This window comes from Pristiophorus japonicus, chromosome 10 (genome assembly GCF_044704955.1).
Source record: "Pristiophorus japonicus isolate sPriJap1 chromosome 10, sPriJap1.hap1, whole genome shotgun sequence".
NCBI classification, from domain to species: domain Eukaryota; kingdom Metazoa; phylum Chordata; class Chondrichthyes; family Pristiophoridae; genus Pristiophorus; species Pristiophorus japonicus.
Genome location: NC_091986.1, coordinates 195,851,942 through 195,869,366, shown reverse-complemented (window position 1 = coordinate 195,869,366; position 17,425 = coordinate 195,851,942).

The window sequence follows — 17,425 nt, the reverse complement described above, 5'->3', positions numbered from 1 at the left end:
GCTCTATCTGACTTGATAACCTATGAGACAACCTTTCAATCAGATAAAGAGAAAGCATAGTTGGATGAACGGTACAGATTGAACACAATATGTGACGCAAGGCAATTAAAGCTGCATTGCTCAGCAATGCCTCATCGCTGAGAGCATGCAGAAACCAAGCGCAGGCAGCGGAAGGAGCGTGCAGCAAACCAGTCGAGGGACTGCCTATTATGGTGATGCTCAGCATCTCTTTAAATGTAATTTAAACCCTCCTAATAGCTTCCTCTTTAGTTCGATGTCAATTTCTATCTGATTTCGCTTCTGTGAAGCACCTTGGGACGTTTATCTACATTAAATGCTGAATTTCTGACCACTCCCCATATTCTCTGCATCACAGAGACGGCCAACTTCCACCTCTGCAAAATCACCCATCTTTGCCTCTGCCTCAACCCATCTGCTGCCAAAACCCTCATCCATGCTATTGTCACCTTCATACTCTCCTGGCCAGCCAACTATCCCTACCCTCCATAAACTTCAGCTCATACCCGTATGCTGATCCACACCAAGTTCCATTCACCCATCACCCCTGTGCTAGCAAACCTACATTGGCTGCTGGACTCTTTACAGAATTTCCTCCCTGAATCTCTCTGCCCATACTCCTCTCTCTTCTAAGCCCCTCCTTAAAGCCTGCCTCTTTGGTCAAGCATTAAGTTAACCCTCCCAATAGCTTCCTCTTTAGTTCGATGTCACTTTCTATCTGATTTCGCTTCTGTGAAGCATCTTGGGACGTTTATCTACATTAAATATGTTATATAACTGAAAGTTGTTGTTGCATAGCTAAGTAATTTAGTCCATGTACAAATAGAGATTAAGCACCTTGCTGAAAGAGGAATCAGTTGCAAGTGAATCTTTGAAAATTCCACTGGTTCTTAAGGATGAAACAACGGAAGAATGATTCATAGTTTTCCATTATAAATAGATACCAATTGCATTACAAAAGTGTTATTTCATCACTTTCTTAATAAAAGTACTGTATTGGTGGGGGGGCGCGGAAATTGCCTTTCAGAAAAAGGCTCGCTAGTGCTTCAAGAGACGGTAACGGGGCGATAAAACCTTTCCAACCGGGGGCAGACGGCGGAGCTGACCCATCCGCAATTGCCCCCAGGTCGGAGGAGGCGGAAATAGGATTCTGCCATGCCTCGTGTTTCTGTCCAGCCCTCCGCTCCGACCTGTTGTCAGCTGCACGCTGACCCCTTACCGCCCAGCGGCAACCTCTTTTCCGCCCCACAGGGGAAATTGCCCCGCATGAACGTGGCCATCGCCAGTGCCCCCAATAGCTTCGCAAGGCAGGAAGCTGCCAGTACCTGGGCGGTGTGGCCGCGCTTAAAGGGGAGGCCATTTTGCGTTGGCCCTACAATGGCGGCTGCTGCTTCGGCCGGACCGCCAACAAGTTGAGAGTTTCAGCAAGCAGATTCCCCCATGCCACTGAATTTCCTATCTCAGTACTGCTGCTGTGGAGAGGAAGCTGGGGATGATGGGCATCTTCCAAGGGAATGACACAGTGGGTGCCATTGAAGGGGCTATCTCTCGACAGCAGCACAGGCAGAGGCTTGGAAGGAAGTCACTGTATGTCTACCTGTCCACAAGAGGTTTATGATCTTGCATATCACCCTCCATGTGACGAGACCAAAACTTGACACAGTATTCCAGATGAGAAATGAACTATGTCAAGGCAATTCCTTTTTCTAGAATACTGTTTTATGTTGAAGATTACCTTCAGAAATAATAAACGTTATTATTCTTTTTTCTTCAGGAATGCAGTGGATGAAAACAAGAAAATATTTGCAATATACGATACAAGGTGAGTGCATTTATTTGAACAATTTAACTGTTAGTACTGCATGCAATCTTCATATTTTCTCATATGACTATACTTGCTGGTGATATAATGTTGCTAGAGATAATTTTTTATTTTTGTATGTGAAAAGTTACGAGAGAACAATCACATAGAATTTACAGCACAGAAATAGGCCATTCGGCCCAACTGGTCTATGCCGGTCTTCAAGCTCCACACGCGCCTCCTCCCACCTGACTTTATCTCACCCTATCAGCCTATCCTTCTATTCCTTTCTCCCTCATCTACTTATCTAGCTTACCCTTAAAGGTATCAGAAGTTTATCAAATGTTTAGAAATACAGTAATCTCTAGTGCAGCATATTATTCTTTCCAAACATGTGATTTAGTATAAGTTCAGCGAGGAACAGCTCTTAAGGCGCAAATGACAAATTTCCATAATACAATAACTAAAGCCTGCAATTTGGTTTTTTTTATGTTGGTGTGGTAGTTTTATTTTTAAACACTTTTTAATAATGTAGATATTGATTTCAATACACAATTGATTGCAATATAGCACATATTTTTAAATAGTTTGGAAATAAAGGCTAGGTTTCCAAGTTTAATCGCTGCAATCCATTGATTATAAAGGAGTGGATTTTGCCCTTCAGGAGTAGAGTTTTTGATGGGGCAGAAGTGTTTATCACAAATGTTGACAGAAACGGCTCACGATTTTTCATCCATTCATTCTAACAGTGGAAAACTGTCAGCAGCTTGTGCCTAAATTTGTGATGAGGGCTATCACCCACCATACTCTTATGCCCAGGTGCTAAGGAAGAAAATCTGCCCCAGTATTCATGCACTACATCATAATAGAATCATAGAAATTTACAGCATGGAAGGAGACCATTTTGGCCCATCGTGTCTGCACCGGCCGACCAAGAGCTATCCAGCCTAATCCCACTTTCCAGCTCTTGGTCCACAGCCCTGTAGGTTATGGCACTTTAAGTGCACATCCAAGTATCGTTTAAATGTGGTGAGGGTTCCTGCCTCTACCATCCTTTCAGGCAGTGAGTTCCAGACCCCATCACCCTCTGGGTGAAGAAATTTCCCCTCATATTTCCTCTAAACCTCCCCCCAATTACTTTAAATCTATGCCCCCTGGTTGTTGACCCCTCTGCCAAGGGAAACAGGTCCTTCCTATCCACTCTAACTAGGCCCCTCATAATTTTATATACCTCAATCAGGTCTCCTCTTAGCCTCCTCTGTTCCAAAGAAAATAGACCCAGCATCTCCAATCTTTCCTCATAGCCAAAGTTCTCCAGTCCAGGCAACATTCTTGTAAATCTCCTCTGCACCGTTTCCAGTGCAATCACATCTTTCCTGTAATATGAACTGCACACAGTACTCCAGCTGTGGTCTAACCAGTGTTTTATACAGTTCAAGCATAACCTCCTTGCTCTGGTATTCCATGCTCTGGCTAATAAAGGCAAGTATTCCATATGCCTTCTTAACTACTTTACCTGGCCTATTACCTTCAGGGATCTGTGGACCTGCACTCCAAGGTCCCTTTGTTCCTCTACATTTTTCAGTGTCGTACAATTTAATGTGTATTCCCTTGCCTTGTTAGACCTCCCTAAATGCAATACTTCACACTTATCTGGATTGAATTCCATTTGCCACTGTTCTGCCCACCTGACCAGTACATTGATATCTTCCTGCAGTCTGCAGCTTTCTTCTTCTTTATCAACCGCACAGCCAATTTTAGTGTCATCTGCAAACTTCATACCCCCAACATTTAAGTCTAAATCATTGATATATACCACAAAAAGCAAGGGTCCCAGCACTGAACCTTGCAGAACCCTACTGGATACAACCTTCCAGTCACAAAAGCACCCATCAAAAATTACCCTTTGTTTCCTGCCTCCAAACCAATTTTGGATCCAACTTGCCACTTTGCCCTAGATCCCATGGGCTATTACTTTCGTGACCAGTCTACCATGTGGGGCCTTATCAAAAGCTTTGCTAAAATCCATATACACTACATCATACGCACTGCCCTCATCAACAATCCTGGTGACCTCCTCGAAAAATTCAATCAAGTTAGTCAGACAATACCTTCCCTTGACAAATCCATGCTGACTGTCCTTGATTAATCCATGCCTTTTCAAATTAAGATTTATCCTGTCCCTCAGGACTTTTCCAATAATTTTCCCACCACCGAGGTTAGGCTGACTGGCCTGTAATTACTACTTTGTATTTTTAAAATATTACTACGCAGGCAATTTTACCATTTTTGATTATTTGTTTCATGGCCTATCATAAGGATCAACAGTAGGTTAGATGCTCATCTTGCAACCCTGGGTGTACAACTGGCATTGTGCCTGTTATAGAAACCGCCCCATTTCCGTTTCTAATAATTTCAATGGAAATTAAAGTCGTGTGGTTTTCGTAATGGGCGGCTAATTTGCAATGCCAGTTTTACGCCAGGTGACAAGTTGAGAATCTACCCTGGTATGCATTTTCACACCATAATGTTGTCTTTAGACCTTTCCATGCCATTGGGCTAATGCTGTATGTTTTTGATAACTGTTGAAATTGAGGCTCATCACACCATTTCGCACTCTAACTCAGTCTTGCCTGGGCTTCAGAACTCGTCGGGGGCAAATCTTGATGGTGATATTAGGATATTTCCATTGATTTCAACAATCAGGAGAGATATAAAACAGGCTGCACTGCCGATGCGCTATCCCCCGTTTTACACTATCACACAAAATCAAAATCTACCCCATTCAGTTACTTTTTGCTTCCTCTTACAATCTACAAGCTTTTAAAACCCAGGCTTGGTGTCATCAATGACCTGCGACTTGATTTGTTTTATCTACTGCTCTTTTTAGCCTCCGGTGTGCCTGACACCATTGACCATTGCCCTCCTCCTGGGGTTTTTCAATAATAGTAAAATAATCATCTTAGTGCTGCTATGCCATAGCAATGTAAAAAATAATCCCATCTGTTTCTTTCAAAAAAAAATAGCATAATCATATTTTGGATTAAAACTTTATATCCCTCCTCTTTCAGTTGAAACAATTTGGGAAAAATCTGAAATAAGGAGCATAGAGTATGGATTTTACCTTTACTTGTAAGAACCAGATTTGGAGTAGATTAAAACCAGACCATGTACATTTTACTTCAAGCCTATAATAAGCTACTTGTACTGTTCATAAATTGAATACTTTTTGTTGGGAGCACAGTCTTCAGAGGAGAAAATAGGAGAGAACCATACAGATTTTTTTTGAGAATCTCTGGTATCTCATTAAACAGATGCACTGAAGGACAATAAGTGACGTCAGCTACACATGGATTACTGCCATAATGCTTAAAGCATGGGTGCTATTTAATTGGTATAATTTTTCATACGCACAGGCATTTTCCTGCCTGTCAGAAAATGCTCGTCTGATAATTACTATGCTGTAAAAGCCTTTTTTTTACTTATTTTTCTAATTACCAATAAGGTCATGTAAATGATAATAATTATGGTCAAATGGATTTTTTTTTGCAGTATTCTTTGTTGTTTAACTTATGAAACATTGTGTGTTTGGCTACGTTTGTATTCATTTATTAATTTAATTATCTAACTGTCTGAATTAATATTGATGAAAAATGCTTTGGTGTACATTCCTTTTGTATTATAAAATGTATTTTATCTGAGAATACAAAGTTCCGAGGTACCGAATGTTATTTCAGAATTTAAGCAGCGTTAGTAATTTCCCTTCACTCTCTGTAAAAAGACAAATCATGAAGTTGGGAGGGCAGCATAATAATACTAGGAAAGGAAGGGTCCATAGCAAAAATTAAACTTTACTACATCATTGATTATTTTTTGTAAAGGTTTCGCTTTTATCAGTCGGAAACCTTTGGCATTGTTGCCAAATTAAGTTAATCTAAGGGTTAAGTCATGGCAGGAGAGTCCAGAGCCATGTCATGCTCCTTCTGTGCTATGTGGGAAGTCAGGGACACGTGTCCCTTGCTACTATGTGTGCAGGAAGTGTGTCCAGCTGCAGCTCCTGACGGACCGCGTTGCGGAATTGAAGCTGCGCATAGATACACTCTGGAGCATCCTTGAAGCTGAGGATGTCATGGACAGCACCTTTAGTGAGTTGGTCACACAGCCGGTAAAAGTTACACAGGCAGATAGGGAATGGGTGACCATCAGGAAGAGCAGGGGAAGGAAGGTAGTGCAGGGGTCCCCTGCGGTCACCTCCCTCCAAAACAAATATACCATTTTGGATACTATTGAGGGAGGTAGCTCATCAGGGGAAGGCAGCAGCAGCCAAGTTCATGACACCAGGGGTGACTCTGCTGCACAGGAGGGCATGAAAAAGAGTGGGAGAGCTATAGTGATAGGGAATTCTATTGTAAGGGGAATAGATAGGCATTTCTGTGGCCACAAACGAGACTCCAGGATGGTATGTTGCCTCCTTGGTGCAAGGGTCAAGGATGTCTCGGAGCGGCTGCAGGGCATTCTGGAGGGGAGGGTGAACAACCAGCTGGTGTGGTGTATATAGGTACCAACGATATAGGTAAAAATGGGATGAGGTCCTACAAGCTGAATTTAGGGAGTTAGGAATTAAATTAAAAAGTAGGACGTCAAAGGTAGTAATCTCAGGATTGCTGCTAGTGCCATGCGCTAGTCAGAGTAGGAATAGGATAGTTCAGATGAATACATGGCTTGAGGAATGGTACAAGAGGGAGGGATTCAAATTCCTGGGACATTGGAACTGGTTCTGGGGGAGGTGGGACCAGTACAAACCGGACGGTCTGCACCTGGGCAGGACCGGAACCGATGTCCTCGGGGGAGTATTTGCCTGTGCTGTTGGGAAGGGTTTAAACTAATATGGCAGGGGGATGGGAATCTATAGAGGGAGGCAGAGGGAAGTAAAAAGGGGGCAGAAGCAAAAGGTAGGAAGGAGAAAAGTAAGAGTGGAGGGCAGAGAAATCAAGGACAAAAATCAAAAAGGACCACATTACAACATAATTCTAAAAGGACAAAGAGTGTTAAAAAAAACAAACCTGAAGGCTCTGAGTCTCAGTGCGAGGAATATTTGTAATAAGGTGGATGAATTAACTGTGCAGATTGCTGTTAACGGATATGATGTAATTGGGATTATGGAGACATGGCTCCAGGGTGACCAAGGCTGGGAACTCAACATTCAGGGTATTCAATATTCAGGAAGGATAGACCGAAAGGAAAAGAAGGTGGGGTAGCGTTACTGGTTAAAGAGGAGATTAACGCAATAGTAAGGAAGGACATTAGCTTGAATGATGTGGAATCTGTATGGCTAGAGCTGCGAAACACCAAAGGGCAGAAAACGTTAGTGGGAGTTGTGTACAGACCACCTAACAGTAGTAATGAGGAGGAAATTAGGGATGCGTGCAATAACGGGACAGCAGTTATCATGGGTGACTTTAATCTACATATAGATTAGGCTAACGAAACTGGTAGCAATACTGTGGAGGAGGATTTCCTGGAGTTTATAAGGGATGGTTTTCTAGACCAATATGTCGAGGAACCAACTAGAGAGCAGGCCATCATAGTCTGCGTCTTGTGTAATGAGAGAGGATTAATTAGCAATCTTGTCGTGCGAGGCCCCTTGGGGAAGAGTGACCATAATATGATTGAATTCTTTATTAAGATGGAGAGTGACATAGTTAATTCAGAGACTAGGGTCCTGAACTTAAAGAAAGATAACTTTGATGGTATGAGACGTGAATTGGCGAATGATACTTACAGAGTTGACAGTCGATAGGCAATGGCAGACATTTAAAGATCACATGGATGAACTACAACAATTGTACATCCCTGTCTGGCATAAAAATAAAATGGGGAAGGTGGCTCAACCGTGGCTAACAAGGGAAATTAGGGATAGTGTTAAATCCAAGGAAGAAGAATATAAATTGGCCAGAAAAAGCAGCAAACCTGAGGACTGGGAGAAATTTAGAATTCAGCAGAGGAGGACTAAGGGTTTAATTAGGAGGTGGAAAATAGAGTATGAGAGTAAGCTTGCAGGGAACATAAAAACTGACTGCAAAAGCTTCTATAGATATGTGAACAGAAAAAGATTAGTGAAGACTAATGTAGCTCCCTTGCAGTCAGATGCAGGTGAATTCATAATGGGGAACAAGGAAATGGCAGACCAATTGAACAAATACTTTGGTTCTGTCTTCACTAAGGAAGACACAAATAACCTCCCGAAAATACCAGGGGACCCCATTTTTTAAAAAAGGAGGGAGAGAGAAAACAGGGAATTATAGACTGGTTAGCCTGACATCGGTAGTGGGGGAAAATGCTGGAATCAGTAATTAAAGATGTAATAGCAGCGCATTTGGAAAGCAATGACAGGATCAGTCCAAGCCAGCATGGATTTATGAAAGGGAAATCATGCTTGACAAATCTTCTAGAATATTTGAGGATGCAACTAGTAGAATGGACAAGGACAAACCAGTGGATGTGGTGTATTTGGACTTTCAAAAGGCTTTTGAAAAGGTCCCATACAAGAGATTAGTGTGCAAAATTAAGGCACATGGTATAGGTGCTAATGTATTGGTGTGGATAGAGAACTGGATGGCAGACAGGAAGCAAAGAGTAGAAATAAACGGGTCCTTTTCAGCATGGCAGGCAGTGACTAGTGAGGTACCACAAGGTTCAGTGCTGGGACCCCAGCTATTTACAATATCCATTAATGATTTAGACAAAGGAATTGAATATAATATCTCCAAGTTTACAGATGACACTAAGCTGGGTGGCGGTGTGAGCTGTGAGGAGGATGCTCAGAGGCTGCAGGGTGACTTGGACAGGTTAGGTGAGTGGGCAAATGCATGACAGATGCAGTATAATGTGGATAAATATGAGTTTATCCACTTTGGTGGCAAAAACAGGAAGGCAGATTATTACCTGAATGGTGACAGATTAGTAAAAGGGGAGGTGCAATGTGACCTGGGTGTCATGGTACATTAGTCGTTGAAAGTAGGCAAGCAGGTACAGCAGGCAGTAAAGAAAGCAAATGGCATGTTAGCCTTCATAGCGAGAGGATTTGAGTATAGGAGCACGGAGGTCTTACTACAGTTGTACAGGGTCTTGGTGAGACCACACCTTGAGTATTGTGTGCAGTTTTGGTCTCCTAATCTGAGGAAGGACATTCTTGCTATTGAGGGAGTGCAGCGAAGGTTCACCAGAATGATTCCCGGGATGGCAGGACTGATATATGAAGAAAGACTGGATCGACTAGGCTTATATTCACTGCAATTTAGAAGAATGAGAGGGGTCTCATAGCAGCATATAAAATTCTGACGGGATTGGACAGGTTAGATGTAGGAAGTTGGGGAAGTCCAGAACCAGGGGTCACAGTCTAAAGATAATGGGTAAGCCATCTAGGACCGAAATGAGGAGAAACTTTTTCACCGACAGAATTGTGAATTTATGGAATTCTCTACCACAGAAAGTTGTTGAGTCCAGTTTGTTAGATATATTCAAAAGGGTTTAGATGTGGCCCTTACGGCTAAAGGGATCAGGGAGTATGGAGAGAAGGCAGGAGTGGGGTACTGAAGTTGCATGATCTGCCGTGATCTTATTGAATGGTGGTGCAGGCTCGAAGGGCCGAATGGCCTACTCCTGCACCTATTTTCTATGTTTCTACGTTTCGATGCTTACATGCTACATGAATTACAAGGACTGCAGTAGTAGGAAGCTACAGGAAAGCAATTACAGCCAGAAGGTTCAAAAAATCCCCATAGATTCAGGTCTTCCTTTTAAATTTTGTGTCTTAGTATAGTTTAAAGCGACCAGGTTACCTGCGGAAATATGTTGATATAAGAAAGCACTACTTATTTTCAAATAAAACTCTCGGGTGGAAATTCGATTGGAAATTAATTCGGGCGCTAATGGCGGTAAATTTTGCAACGGGAAATGTTTTGTGTCTGCAACCATAAAATTCAGCAACAGGGCCCCGAATGTGGAGCGGAGCGCTAAGGCAAGCGTTCACATCTCTCTCAGGGCGCTCGGCCGGCTGAGCAACTGTAAATCCCAAGCTAAAGAGCCGGCCTCGGAGCGCCCTAAGTTAGGCTTCCCTAGAAAAAAAAATCTGCAACAGACACAAACAACATTCCCAATACCTTGCTCACCCCACATAAACATAAATCAAAATTTAAAAAAAAACGATCACACTTACCTGATGTATTCATTCCTTCCCCTACTGCCGCTGGAACAGCTCTGACCGCCCACTTTCCCAGGCGGTCCCATTAGGGCACGCTACGGGGCGCGATAGGGTCAGCACCAAACAAAAATCGTTGCGCTGTCGAAACCAGGAACATTGCACACTGGCTCGATTCCCCTGGGCGGTACTGGGCAGCGCCGCTGGCACGGGCACACTGAATGTGCCAAGCGGCACGAATGCTTGCACTCGCGGCTCCGATACCTTTAGTGCCCCTGTTCCGACCCTTTCCAGTGGATCGAAGTACTACCCCTTAAAGTTTCACGCCCTTCTTTAAGCAATTGGGTAGATTCCTTCATTTGCAGTGGCCTCAGACTGTGGATCGATTTTTGACTTCTCCCCCCCCCGCCCCCCCGCCTGCACAGCCCCCGGGCAGTAATCTGGCAGAGCAGATCATCCATCAGTTATAGAAGTCCCCACCCAACCCTTCGATTTTCATTCCATTCTGTTTTGTCACTGCATTGAATTGAGATCAGGAATTGTTAGTATTAAAACCCGAGATTTATATTTGTAAGGGTTTTGCACAGAAGAGATTTGCATTTATATTGCACCTTATCATATCTCCCAGAAATGTCTCAGAACGCCTCTCATATAATAAATTACTTTGAGGTGTCGTGACTGTTGTTATGTCAACCCCTCAGTTGTCCTGGCCAAAATTCCAGCCTCAACTAACTCCACTAATTATAGATAATCTTTTAGAACCTTGTTGTGAATTTGCCGACATATATTGAATATATTTAAGGCAGAGATCGTCAGATTTTTGAGCAATAAGGGAATGAAGGGTTATGAGGAGTGGGCAGGGAAGTGGAGCTGAGGCCAGGATCAGATCAGCCATGATCTTTATTAATGGCCTACTCCTGCTCCGATTTCTTATAACAACAGTGACCACTTCAAAATTAATCCACTAGTCATAAAAAGCTTTGGGACATTCTAAGGATGGAATAAGGTGTGATATAAATGCAGGTTATTTCTTTTCCTTAACCGTTATTATGTAGGCAATTGTAACAGGCAATTTGTGAAGGATGAGATCCCACAACCACCAAGGAGATGAACAACCAGGTCATCTATTTTTGATGGTGTTGGTTGAATGCAGAATGTTGGCTAGGACACCAGGAGAACTCCTGATTGAACAGGTTGGAGCTGTTTTCTCAAGAAATGAGAGGGCTGAGGGGGACCTGTAATGTCTGTAGCTCCACACTGTGGACGCCTGTGTTACTGCAGCTAGTGCTGTTTAATAAAGAGGTCAGAAGATTCCGGAACCTGCAACCATCTTACAGGTTGTGTGTTGTGTGCTCTCCAAAGATATGACATCTGGCAACGAGAATGGGATGTAATCGGATAATACAAAGCTGAAATTTTTGTTGCTGAAGGATTCAGCCAGCCGACAGAGAGACTTTGAGAGCTTCTCTGTTTTTGGAAACAGCTACAAATCCGAGGTAAATTACGAGCACACTGAGTTAAACAGCCATAGTCAAAATGGCTGCTCCTATGGGAGTTATAGGGCATTTGGGAGCATTTCAACGCGACTGTGAACGTTTCAGAGCATATGTGGATCGACTAGAAATTTTTTTTCACTGCAAATAATATCATCGAAACCCCCGGTAATGATGACAATAACCGGGTGGTGTTGGAACGAAAAAGAGCTATATTCTTAACTGAGGCCGGGCCCGAGTTGTATGAAACGCTGATAAATTTGCTTATGTCTTACAAGTCAAAGGATACAGCGCTGAAACAAATTCTAACTAAGTTAGAAAGACATTACAGCCCCATTCCATTAGAAATTGTTGAAAGTTATTATTTCAAAATCAGAAGGCCGAAGAAAATATCAGTGAGTACATTGTAGCAATAAAAAAGCTATCTATTCACTGTAATTTTGGAGACTTTTAGAACTGAGCATTGCGAGACCGCTTTGTTTGTGGGATGAAAAATGATACAATCAGAAGAAAGTTATTGACGACGCCTAACTTGACTTTTGATTTAGCTTGTCAGACAGCTAGGTCGATGAGCATGGACGACCAATATTCCCAAAAATTTCATACTAATTTCAGTCATCAGACAACCCAGATGAATCGCCTGCAGGTTCAAAGTAATAGGCGGTGGGGGCCCAAAGTCTCAGAAACTGGAAATGGGAACAGAGCATTGGCATCCTGCTATCAGTGCCTGGGACGATACAGTGCTCAAAGCTGTCCATATATGAAGGCAGATTGTTTCGTCTGCAGGAAAACTGGGCATCTTGCGAAGGCATGCTGACTGAAGGGTAAACCAGCTTTCAAAGCTATGAGTAGAAATCCCCAGAGACTACAGAGCATGGAAGAACAACAACAGGATGAGGAGATGTTAAAGTTAAATGTCATCAGGAGCACGAGGTTAATGGACAATGATTCGAAAAGTATCATAATCCACATAGATGTTGCAGGATTCAAGATACCCATGGAAATCGACACTGGTGCATCCGTGTGTGTAGTACCGGTGTCACTATACCTCGACAAATTGCGGGATTTCCCACTGGAGAAAGGCAAGATAGAGCTGCGAGGCTTCTCGGGAGAGAACATTCCGGTGGTAGGTCGTATCACCGTACCGGTGAATTACAAGGATCAAGTTCAAAGCTTGCCTCGAATAGTAATGGCAGGAGACAAGCCTGCCGTACTAGGAAGAAATTGGTTGGGGTCATTGAAGCTGAATTAGAGTGAGTTTTTTCGTGTTGAAACAAGATTTGCGTCAAAGGATGATGTCATCAAGAATTATCCGAAGATGTTCTGTGCAATGGGCAGTCTGATCCAAGGCTTCAAGGCGAGTGTCAGGGTACAGAAGGACTCTAGATTGGTTTTATGCAAGATACATTCCGTACCTCAAGGAGAAAGTTGAGCATGAACTCAAAAGACTAGAGACTGAGAACATTATTTCGAAGATAGATCGGTGAAATTAGGCTACACCCATTGTTGTTGTACCTAAGTCCGATGGTAAGGTAAGATTGTGTGGTGATTATAAAGTATCCGTAAACCAGGTTCTAGATGGTAATGTCCCCAATACATTGCCAAATATAGAAGATTTGTTCACAACACTGACAGGGGGCCAGATTTTCTCAAAGTTGGATCTTACAAATGCCTATTTACAGCTTGAACTAGATGAAGAGTCCAAGTCATGCTTGACTATAAATACCCATCTAGGCCGATATCAATTTACTAGGCTATCATTTGGAGTGACTTCCGTCCCTGCCATATTCCAAGGGGTAATGAACAAGATTTTGCAAGGTATTATAGACCGGTCAGCCTGACCTCAGTAGTGGGTAAAATGATGGAATCAATTATTAAGGATGTCATAGCAGCGCATTTGGAAAGAGGTGACATGATAGGTCCAAGTCAGCATGGATTTGTGAAAGGGAAATCATGCTTGACAAAACTTCTGGAATTTTTTGAGGATGTTTCCAGTAGAGTGGACAAGGGAGAACCAGTTGATGTGGTATATTTCGACATTCAGAAGGCTTTCGACAAGGTCCCACACAAGAGATTAATGTGCAAAGTTAAAGCACATGTAATTGGGAGTAGTGTGCTGACGTGGATTGAGAACTGGTTGTCAGACAGGAAGCAAAGAGTAGGAGTAAATGGGTACTTTTCAGAATGGCAGGCAGTGACTAGTGGGGTACCGCAAGGTTCTGTGCTGGGGCCCCAGCTGTTTACACTGTACATTAATGATTTAGACGAGGGGATTAAATGTAGTATCTCCAAATTTGCGGATGACACTAAGTTGGGTGGCAGTGTGAGCTGCGAGGAGGATGCTATGAGGCTGTAGAATGACTTGGATAAGTTAGGTGAGTGGGCAAATGCATGGCAGATGAAGTATAATGTGGATTAATGTGAGGTTATCCACTTTGGTGGTAAAAACAGAGAGACAGACTATTATCTGAATGGTGACAGATTAGGAAAAGGGGAGGTGCAACGAGACCTGGGTGTCATGGTACATCAGTCATTGAAGGTTGGCATGCAGGTACAGCAGGCAGTTAAGAAAGCAAATGGCATGTTGGCCTTCATAGCGAGGGGATTTGAGTACAGGGGCAGGGAGGTGTTGCTACAGTTGTACAGGGCCTTGGTGAGGCCACACCTGGAGTATTGTGTACAGTTTTGGTCTCCGAACTTGAGGAAGGACATTCTTGCTATTGAGGGAGTGCAGCGAAGGTTCACCAGACTGATTCCCGGGATGGTGGGACTGACCTATCAAGAAAGACTGGATCAACTGGGCTTGTATTCACTGGAGTTCAGAAGAATGAGAGGGGATCTCATAGAAACGTTTAAAATTCTGACGGGTTTAGACAGGTTAGATGCAGGAAGAATGTTCCCAATGTTGGGGAAGTCCAGAACCAGGGGTCACAGTCTAAGGATAAGGGGTAAGCCATTTAGGACCGAGATGAGGAGGAACTTCTTCACCCAGAGAGTGGTGAACCTGTGGAATTCTCTACCACAGAAAGTTGTTGAGGCCAATTCACTAAATATATTCAAAAAGGAGTTAGATGAAGTCCTTACTACTCGGGGGATCAAGGGGTATGGCGAGAAAGCAGGAATGGGGTACTGAAGTTGCATGTTCAGCCATGAACTCATTGAATGGTGGTGCAGGCTAGAAGGACCGAATGGCCTACTCCTGCACCTATTTTCTATGTTTCTATGTTTCTATGTATTGAAGGGGTAATATGTTCTTTGGATGACATACTAATTTCAGCACCAAATAGGCAAATTCAAAATAACATATTGAATGAAGTCCTCAAATGGCTAGAGAAGCACAAAGTACGAGTGTCTGCCCATAAGTGTGAGTTATTTAAAAACTCAGTGGAGTATTTAGGGTGCAGAGTCGACAAAGATAGTTTACATCCTACCAAGGGAAAGCTGGATGCAATCAGAAATGCATCCAATCCCAAGAATTTCACTGAACTTCGATCATTTTTGGATCTTTTGAACTATTATGGGAAGTTCCTACCAAATTTGGCTACAGTATTACATCCACTGAATTAACTGTTGAAAAAACAGATCCTTTGGAAGTGGTCAAAAGAATGTGATACAGCATTCAAGGAGTGTAAAAGCAACTTGGTAGAGAGCACCATGTTAGTTCACTATGACGTATCTCAGGAGATCAAACTAGCATATGATGCCTCTCCATATGGAGTTGGGGCAGTAATCTCTCATGTATTACGTAATGAGGAGGAGAGACCAATTGCTTTTGCTTCACGCACTCTCAGTGCCAGTGAGCGTAATTATGCGCAAATCGAAAGGGAAGCTTTGGCATTAATTTTTGGGGTCATGAAGTTCCACAAATACTTGTATGGTCGTAAGTTTACTCTCCTTACGGACCATAAGCCCCTGACAGCAATCCACAATCCAAAGTCCCCAGTTCCAACATTAGCTGCAGCCTGAATGCAGAGATGGGTTTTGATTTTGTCAGCATATACATATGATATTGAATACAGATATTCAGCTGATCTCAGTAATGCTGATGCTATGTCTAGATTGCCTTCCTCATCACAAGTTACACCCGATAGCGTACATACATTGATGAACTGTCAGTCACAGCTGAAAAGATTGCTAGAGCAACCAAACGTGACCCAGTTATGTCAAAGGTATATGATTATATTGCAAATAGATAGCCAAACCAGGTAACAGACAGAGATATTCATCCATTCTTCATTCGTAGGAATGAATTGTCAGTCGATAAAGATTGTATCATGTGTGGTGCATGAGTGGTTATACCAAATGAATTCAGGTCCAAATTATTTGGAGACCTCTATGACCAGCACCTGGGAATGTGCTTGACCAAGAGTTTTGCACGCAGTTACTTATGGTGGCCAGGTCTTGATAAAGATGTAGAGTACATCGTAAGTCAGTGTATGACATGTCAATCGGTAAGCAAGCAACCACCACCAGTACCATTTAAAGCCATGGAAATGGCCTCCCAGGGTATGGCAAAGGCTACATATTGATTTTGCTAAGCTAGAAGGACAATAATTGTTCATTGTGATTGATAGCCATTCGAAGTTGGTCGAGGTGTTTCCAATGTGGAAAATAACAACAAGTAAAACATTCGACATTTTGTGAAGATTATTTTCTTCATTTGGCCTCCCAGAAGAAATTGTTTCGGATAATGGACCACAATTTTGTTCAGAAAATTTTTTACATTTCACGAGCAAAAATGATGTGAAACATACCAAGGTTCCACCGTACCATCCTGCTTTGAATAGTGCAGCAGAGCGCATTGTATAAATTGTAAATCGTGCCCTCATCAAACAAATGTTGGATCCAAATCCAAAGAAACAACAATTGTCATTGGACCACAGATTGGCTAATTTTCGAATAATGTATCGTAATACTCCTTACACAACTACTGGTAGAACACCAGCAGAGTTGTTTCTCAAACGACAGCCACGAACCAGATTCTCGTAGTTAAAACCAAATTTGGCACAGTCCATAGAAGAGACACAATTAAGACAGAAAGAGAATCATGACCGAGGTAGAGTAAAAGAGAGAAGGGTGAAATAAAATCAGAAGGTGAGAGTGAAGAACCATCACCATAAATGGGTAAAGTGGTTACCAGGAAGAGTGGAGAAGATATGTAGTCCTCGCACATATTTGGTCAAGATGATTGATAATGGACAGGTTAGGTTTGTTCACATTGATCATATTTTACCCACAGACATGGAAGTAGTTGAGAGTGGGAGTGATTCAATTATTTCTGACTCATCAGATAGCTTTGATACACCACCAGCAGCATATCCTACATCCAATGTACTGGAAATAAATCCAGGAGAAAGTCAGACTTTAAGTCTGAGTCCGAGTCAGGAAAACAAACAGTCTGAAGTTAGAGTGAGTTCAAATGCAAATCAAGGGTATCCCTTGGAGGAAAACTTCCCTCAGGATCAGCCTCGAATAAGTTTGGAAGTTTCTGTTCGAGAGCGAAGGTATCCTCTTCGAAACAGAAACAAATGGTTCAGCTTGGTTTGCAAATATGGCAAAATAAGTCCATATCCTTTGTTATGTATAACCATGCAAGTTATGATGATTGTTTGTTAGAGAGACGTGGAGAGACGTGAGTCCGGGGTCGGCGAGAGGCCTACAAATGGCCGCGAGAGGCGTCGGGCGGTGCGTGGAGAGACGTGTGTCCGGGGTCATAGAAACATAGAAAATAGGTGCAGGAGCAGGCCATTCAGCCCTTCTAGCCTGCACCGCCATTCAATGAGTTCATGGCTGAACATGAAACTTCAGTACCCACTTCCTGCTTTCTCGCCATACCCCTTGATCCCCCGAGTAGTAAGGACTTCATCTAACTCCCTTTTGAATATATTTAGTGAATTGGCCTCAACTACTTTC